The sequence below is a fragment of the Somniosus microcephalus genome, chromosome 23, assembly GCF_052327205.1.
Source record: "Somniosus microcephalus isolate GS21.2 chromosome 23, FLI_Smic_1.0, whole genome shotgun sequence".
NCBI lineage: Eukaryota > Metazoa > Chordata > Chondrichthyes > Squaliformes > Somniosidae > Somniosus > Somniosus microcephalus.
In genome coordinates this window covers 29,688,804-29,695,994 of record NC_141009.1, presented here as the reverse complement: position 1 = coordinate 29,695,994, position 7,191 = coordinate 29,688,804, and positions in this window count along the sequence as shown.

Below are 7,191 nucleotides of genomic sequence, written 5' to 3'. Positions count from 1 at the left end.
TGTGGGAAAGTGATAACACTGAACTGGGAGCCTCAGCCTGAGCCGATCCGTGCTTGGACTTCACGTGTCAAAACCGGCCGGCAAAGACCGAGCTGAACCAAACCAAGAGATGGTACAAAGGGCAGCAGGCTCAGCGTTTGGAGCACTGCTCACAGGGCACATTGTCCAAATCACAGCTCAGCACCAACATTTCTAAACCATTCCCAGGCTCGGACTCAATAAAAGGAGCTTTTTCATAGAATGATAGATATTACAGCACAGAAGGCAGCCATTTGGCCCCCGCTGCTGCTGCTCTCTCCTGCAACACCAGTCCCACCCCACCCCCAATACTTTTATATTCCTGCTTTTCAAATATTTATTCCATTATTTTTACATGATGTTCTAGTCTCTACCTCAATAGCCACGTGGTGTCGCACCCAGTGGTCTTAATAGGCCTCAGTCTCCCTTCCCCTTGGTTCTTCCAGTGAGAATGCCCAGGTTTCACTCACTCACCACTTTGCTGCTCCACCTCTCCCCGGCCCCCAATCTCACGCTCCACCTCTCCCCGGCCCCCAATCTCGCGCTCCACCTCTCCCCGGCCCCCAATCTCGCGCTCCACCTCTCCCCGGCCCCCAATCTCGCGCTCCCCATTCCCAGACCCCTAATCTCCCACTCATAGGAGGCATTTTACTGATCGGTGGAAGAACACACGAGTTGTTACAGTGCGCACTCTCCGTTCTGTTGGTGAAACTGTTCTTTAAGCCCCACTGAATGGTTCAACCGACACACAAAATGTGTGAATCCGCACACCAATAGAATTGTTTCACCTTCCCTAAGGAGCATTGGTCATGTGAAGGAGCCTGGTCTGGAACCTTGAACATTTATTTGACTTGGGCAGGTTTATGCTGTGCCAAGTGAAACAACAGATTATGCCAATGCACAACTTTAATGAACAATCACGGTCCATAGCCCTCTGAGATATTAATGGGAAAGACGATTCCTTGATTCAACAAACAGAACTGAGGAAATTCAATATAACAGCGAGAGCTCTGCTACGGCAAAGGGAAGGGGTCAGATCTGGGGGGTGGGGTAATGGACAGTGGAGTGTGAACATAACCCATCTCCAGACAACAATTATAATCCTAACCATTGTAATAACATGGATCCAAGAAACGAATGCTTTGCTCAAATGGTATTTCTGTAGCCCTGACTATGGTTTCCACCAGAACACAATTATTCCCGTCTCAGATTTTTTTTTGAAACCTTCCTGAACATTCAAGTTGAGATTAACATTATATAGCACTCTTAAAAGTGTAAGTTTAAATCACTGCTCAGCACCATCTGTTTATCAGAAGGTGCGTTTAATTCCCGGTCTGTCCTCCCCCAGCTAGGTGAAGGAAACATTGGGCCACGACGATTCATTTCAACACTTTAGGGCCGAAGGAGGAGAAATCCGTCAGGGTTTCCACTGCTTGTTACCGAGTGACCGCTGCTGGAGATAGTGTGTGCAGCTGTTGTGCGAGAAAGATTGGGGATCAGTTTCATTTGGCTTCACTTACTGTCCTGGTTCACACACAATTGATCACTTGGGCAATGTAGGGCAGCTGGTCGCACTTGTGGAACTGCACCCCAACAACAGCCCAGAGAGGAGGGGAAACACAAATAATTAATCTATTCCATTTTAAGGCTTATTGCGGTGCTCTTAGGACAGTAGTTTTACTGTACAGTGTAAGCACGGATTCGCATAATAGAGGGGGGGGGGGGGGGGGGGAGATAAAATTGAGTATCACCACACATGGCACTGAGCATTGCTGAGGTACATTCAGGCAGAAATAACAACAGAAAATGCTGGAAAAACTTAGGAGGTCAGGCAACATCCGTGGAGAGAAATTTGAGTTGACGTTTTGGGTCGAACCCTTCTTCAAAACTGGAAAGAAAATAGATTGAAGGCAGGGCTGCGATCGGACAAAAGAAGTGAAAGAGCTAGACGAGATGGTAATAGGCCGAGATTAGGTGTAAAGTGTACTGGCAGGGCAAGAGATAGCTGCCAGGTGTGTAAGAGAAACAAAAGGAAAGGGGGGGGGGAAGGGAAGGAGTGGAAAAATTACAAGAAAATATGTGTAATGGGGCCGAGGTTATGATCTGAAATTGTTGAACTCGATATTGAGTCCGGAAGGCTGCAGAGTGCCTAATCGGAAGATGAGGTGCTGTTCCTCGAGTTTACGTTGAGCTTCCGTGGAACAATACAAGAGGCCAAGGACGGCGAGGTCCGAGTGGGAATGGAGCGGTGAATTTCACGGAAGCTCAATGTAAACTCGAGGAACAGCACCTCATCTTCCGATTAGGCACTCTGCAGCCTTCCGGACTCAATATCGAGTTCAACAATTTCAGATCATAACCTCGGCCCCTATTACGCATTTTTTCTTGTAATTTTTCCACTCCTTTCCCCCCCCCTTTCCTTTTGTTTCTCTCACACACCTGGCAGCTACCTCTTGCCCTGCCAGTACACTTTACACCTAATCTCAGCCTATTACCATCTCATCTAGCTTCGAATACCTTTTATTGTCTCTTTTACTTCTTTTGTTTCTTTCACTTCTTTTGTCCGATCGCAGCCCTGCCTTCGATCTATTTTCTTTTCTTTCCAGTTTTGAAGAAGGGTTCGACCCAAAACGTCAACTCAAATTTCTCTCCACGGATGTTGCCTGACCTGCTGAGTTTTTCCGGCATTTTCTGTTGTTATTTCGGATTTCCAACATCTGCTGTATTTTGCTATTGTACATTCAGGCAGACCTGATTCAAAAGAACATGAACACATTGGCCGAGAAATTGGCCCACTTACGGTCACGAGTTTTCACCACGATCTGCTCTAAAAATGGCAACCGCCACTCTAACGCCCTTCTGAGGCACTGACTCGATGGCCACCATTTTGGTGAGGGCCTTAGTGCTGCCAATAGCAACGCTGGCCCTGGAAATGTCAATTAAGAGAGGGTGAAGTAGAAGAAGAGGAAGCAGAAGGGAGAATGCAACCCAGACAGCCCCTTTCTGGTCGGGATATCTGGGATGGAATCATCCGCCTGCGGTCCCAGTGACCACAACCCCAATTCCCCTTTCAACATTTGTCCCACACCTTACCTTCGCTCTGTTACTGACCATCACAGCATCCTCTTGGCCACAATGCTAAAATAAAAGCCACCAAAAAGCAAACTGTCCAGTCCAACTTTATACATCTATCCATTCAATATAACATCAAGAAATCAACTCATCACCCTTATGCATTCTCTTACTGTCTTGTGTGTGCCTTTGCCTATCCTTCTGATGTCATGCAGTGCTGCCCCAGTGGCTGCAGCATGGCTGGTGGAAGGCTTCTGACTTTGTGGGGCACATTGCAAATGGCCTTGCTGGTCAACCTTGCGGAGCTGGTGGCTGGGAATGTCAAATTGAGTGACGGTGTTTCTTCTTATTCTTCACTCTCCTCTCCCTCTTCTTGGTCAGCCACTGGCTGGGCAGGCTGCATTTCTTGGGTGTGTGCAATGAGGAAGGCACAAGAATGGAGTTGTGGTGGAGGGTGGGAAAGCAAGAGGTGGATGCAAGGAGGATGACGCATGAGGATACCAGCATCTTGCATCCTTTCAGTCCCACCGCTGGCCAAGGGCTCAGCCATGCCCCTGCCAAGAACAGCCAGCACCATCTCCTCCAAGGGGGTGAGGCGAGGCTAGGAATGGGAGGTGTACCTCACGATTGGTATAGATTGTTGGTAAGTGAATGATTGTGTGGCGGGGGGGGGGGGGGGGTTGTGCATTGAGCAGTGTGTGAGGCTAGTAATGCAGTTGGTAGGGAGATGGCTTTTGAAGATGCATTCACGGGCCTTGACCACTAGCCTGCGACCATTACGTTTCTTTGGGCACCGAAGTCAGGGGGTAGGGGCGACACTGGTGGAAGTGATGGCCGCAATGAGGTAGGCCCACATCGTTCTTTCTGGAGAGCCTCCTGGCCCCTGTGGATAGAGGACATCTCTTGCAGTACTGACCCCCTGCACAAAGTTGGAGTGCTGCGTACGAGACCCTGGGTGCCCTTTCCCTGGCTTGCTGAGACATTTATGTTACTGCCGAAGCACTTTTCCCATTTTTTTTTTTTTTAGGTGCAAAAGGGAATTCTGCTTTAAGAGCTGAAGGCTGCCATTTGGGAATTCTTTTTAATGTTAACATTTTTTCAGAAGGCAGTTGAGCTGTAAGGGCTAAAAACGGCATATTTTTACATCATTTTAATTTTTATCATTTCAGAGGGCATTGGCCTGAGATCCCACAATGCTTTGTGAAATCACAGTCTCACTTTCAGAGGCTGTTGAAGCAGCGACGCCGCTTGGGCCACGCCACATTAGGGCCTGCTGCCGGGACCAACGCCACCAGGAGGCTGTTAGACGGTGGGTTTAGCGCTGGGCTAATAATCATTCGTCCCCACCACCATTTTCGGCTGCCGTTGTCACCGCAGCTGCGGTGACACCGGCAACTTTCGTGACAGCCACGAATTTCTAGGCCATTAAATCTAAACACTGATTTTTCATTCAGTTTTTTTTCTTTTCTCAACTATCGATTTTCTCTAGCAGTTGTACCCTCAGTACCAACTGCCAAATAGTGGGTCGTAATCTAACTCAATGAGCTCTTTATTGGGCAGCTTCTGCTAACCTGGGTACTATGGCCTGGGGGAAAAAAATGATTTGCCGAAAAATCAAATCAGTGACCTTTGACCAAGACGAGTCTTCAGTTTCAATCATTTTGCTTCAGACAACTGAACAGATCTTTTATAATCAATCAAATGGAAATAGACCAGAAATTGCTGCAATGGCGGGTTTCGCAGTGAATGACATTAATGGGACTTTTATGTTATGCTCACCCGTGACATTGCACTAGATTTGCGCCACAAATTGCTGGAATGTCAATCTGGTAACAGTGCATCAATGTCACATCTGGGACCACGTGAATATCGTGCCCAATGGCTTATCTCGACCAATAAAAGAAAACGATAGAGAAACCGAGTGAAAGACAGAAGGAAATAAGATGAAAGATTCAAAAGGAGGAATAACGAGAGGGAATGAGGAATTGGCAGCTGCCAGTGCGCGCCATTCACTATCCTGGCAGCTGCCCAGAGCTTTTGAGCAGAGACTTGCTCTCTCGGGCGTCTGATCCAGTGCGCCGTCCTCTACAGGGAATCTGAGGCGAGGGAGCTGGGAAAGAAACAGCATGTCTCTTCACCAATAAGTTGGAAGAATCCGAACAGACTTGTAGAGTCTAAACCAGGAAGTATAAATGAGATTGAAATCATGTACAGAAAGTGAAATAAAAATTGGGAAAGAAAGATGGGATTGAGAGAGAACGAGAGATGAGAGACACAGAAAAAGAAAATTACTTTAAAAAAAAATCTCCAACACTAATTTAATACCGAGAGGTAATAATGATGACTGAGCACACCGTTAAAAATTCACTTACACCTGAATGCACCAGCCTAACATTTTCTGGCGTATTTAGTGGGTAAGTACCGCAACTTCACGCGCTTACATTGATTTCAATTCGGAGTCTATCGGCGAGGTACTGTTGTGGTGCTGCCCGTGGAAGAGGATAGCTCACACCACAACTACTGGATTTCCGTGTTTAACTGCGCATGTGCATACTCCGGAAATTTTTGTCCAATTTGCTCCCTAATAAGAGTGCTGTTAGCCTCACCATTATTCTCAATGCAAAAACCGGGCCAATGAGTGCAATATCGGGTAGGTGTGCGAAATGTACAAACATTATTGACTTATGAAGTATAGAACCAGTAGCCCCATCCACCATGATGAGGAACATTGGAACACCCAGTCGGTACGTCATTGCACTGCTGTCATAGGAACATAGGAATTGCTAGATGAAAAATGGCCATGGTCCATCTGGTACGCCTTCTACTATCATGGTAGTCTCATGATACAATGATAATGGAGTTATAACTAATCATAGCAATCAATCTCGATCAATTAGTCTACAACAGACCCAGAAATGACATGGGGAACATGAGGTGGAGGGCTTTGGGAAGGTCCAGATACCTTTTTCCTCCCCAGCATGTTTTCTGAAAGGAATTGATCTAATTTGCATTTGAATGAGTGGCCCTTTTTCGGAATGTCAAAACAGCTTTGCGTCCTGAAAAGGATTGCCTTTCGACACCAACACGAGTGTGGATGGCAAGACTGGCACAAAAAGACTACCAAGACAAACAAGAATTAGAAACCTCTCGGAACAATTCACTACCTGCTGGAATAAGACTCCATAGCTCATTGGTACCTTTATGGGCCTCCAAGGTTGAATGAAAGATTTGCATTTATATAGTGCCTTTCATGACCTCAGGAGGGCCCAAAGTGCTTTACAGCCAATGAAATACTTTTGAAGTGTAATGTAGAATGTTACATCAGGACCATAAATCACGTCATCACCAGAGTCCCCAACATTAATTACCAAATCTAAATGGCTGCGTCAAGAATAATTTGTAATAATGTTGTAGATTTCATGATTAGCATTAAGTTCAATGGGGAGCCTCACGGCGAGAGCAAATTTTTATTGCCTTTGCAAGGTTAACAGTGGAGTGGTGCAAATCATCCATCAATTTGCGGAGCATTGAAACTCATAACACATTTCTACTCCGCAAATTGTTGGATTTTTTATGAATTAATAATGGCGAGCGACATTACTGCGTCATTCTAATGACTCGACTTCCCAGCAATTTTTGGTTCATTGGATTCTCAAGCTTTTTGCTTTGTCATGAAGTTTACAAAACAATCCTCCAACAAATTGCAATGTTATTAAATAATTACATTAATCAGAAATCACAGAAACCCCACAGTGCAGATAGAGGCCATTTCGGCCCATCAAGCCTGCACCGACACATATCCCACCCGATCCCCGTAACACCAACACATATCCCACGCTATCCCCGTAACCCCATGTATTTAACCCCCCTAACACTAAAGGGTCAATTTATCATAGCCAATCGTCCTAAACCGCACATCTTTGGACTGTGGGAGGAAACCGGAGCACCCGGAGGAAACCCAGCAAACACGGGGAGAATGTGCAAACTCCACACAGTCACCCAAGGTGTCCTGGTCATTCCTCAGTCATTTCACTGCTTTGCTTTTAATGTTCATTAGTGATCAGTTTGTGATTCAGGAGTGATCACTCATTCATCATAGTC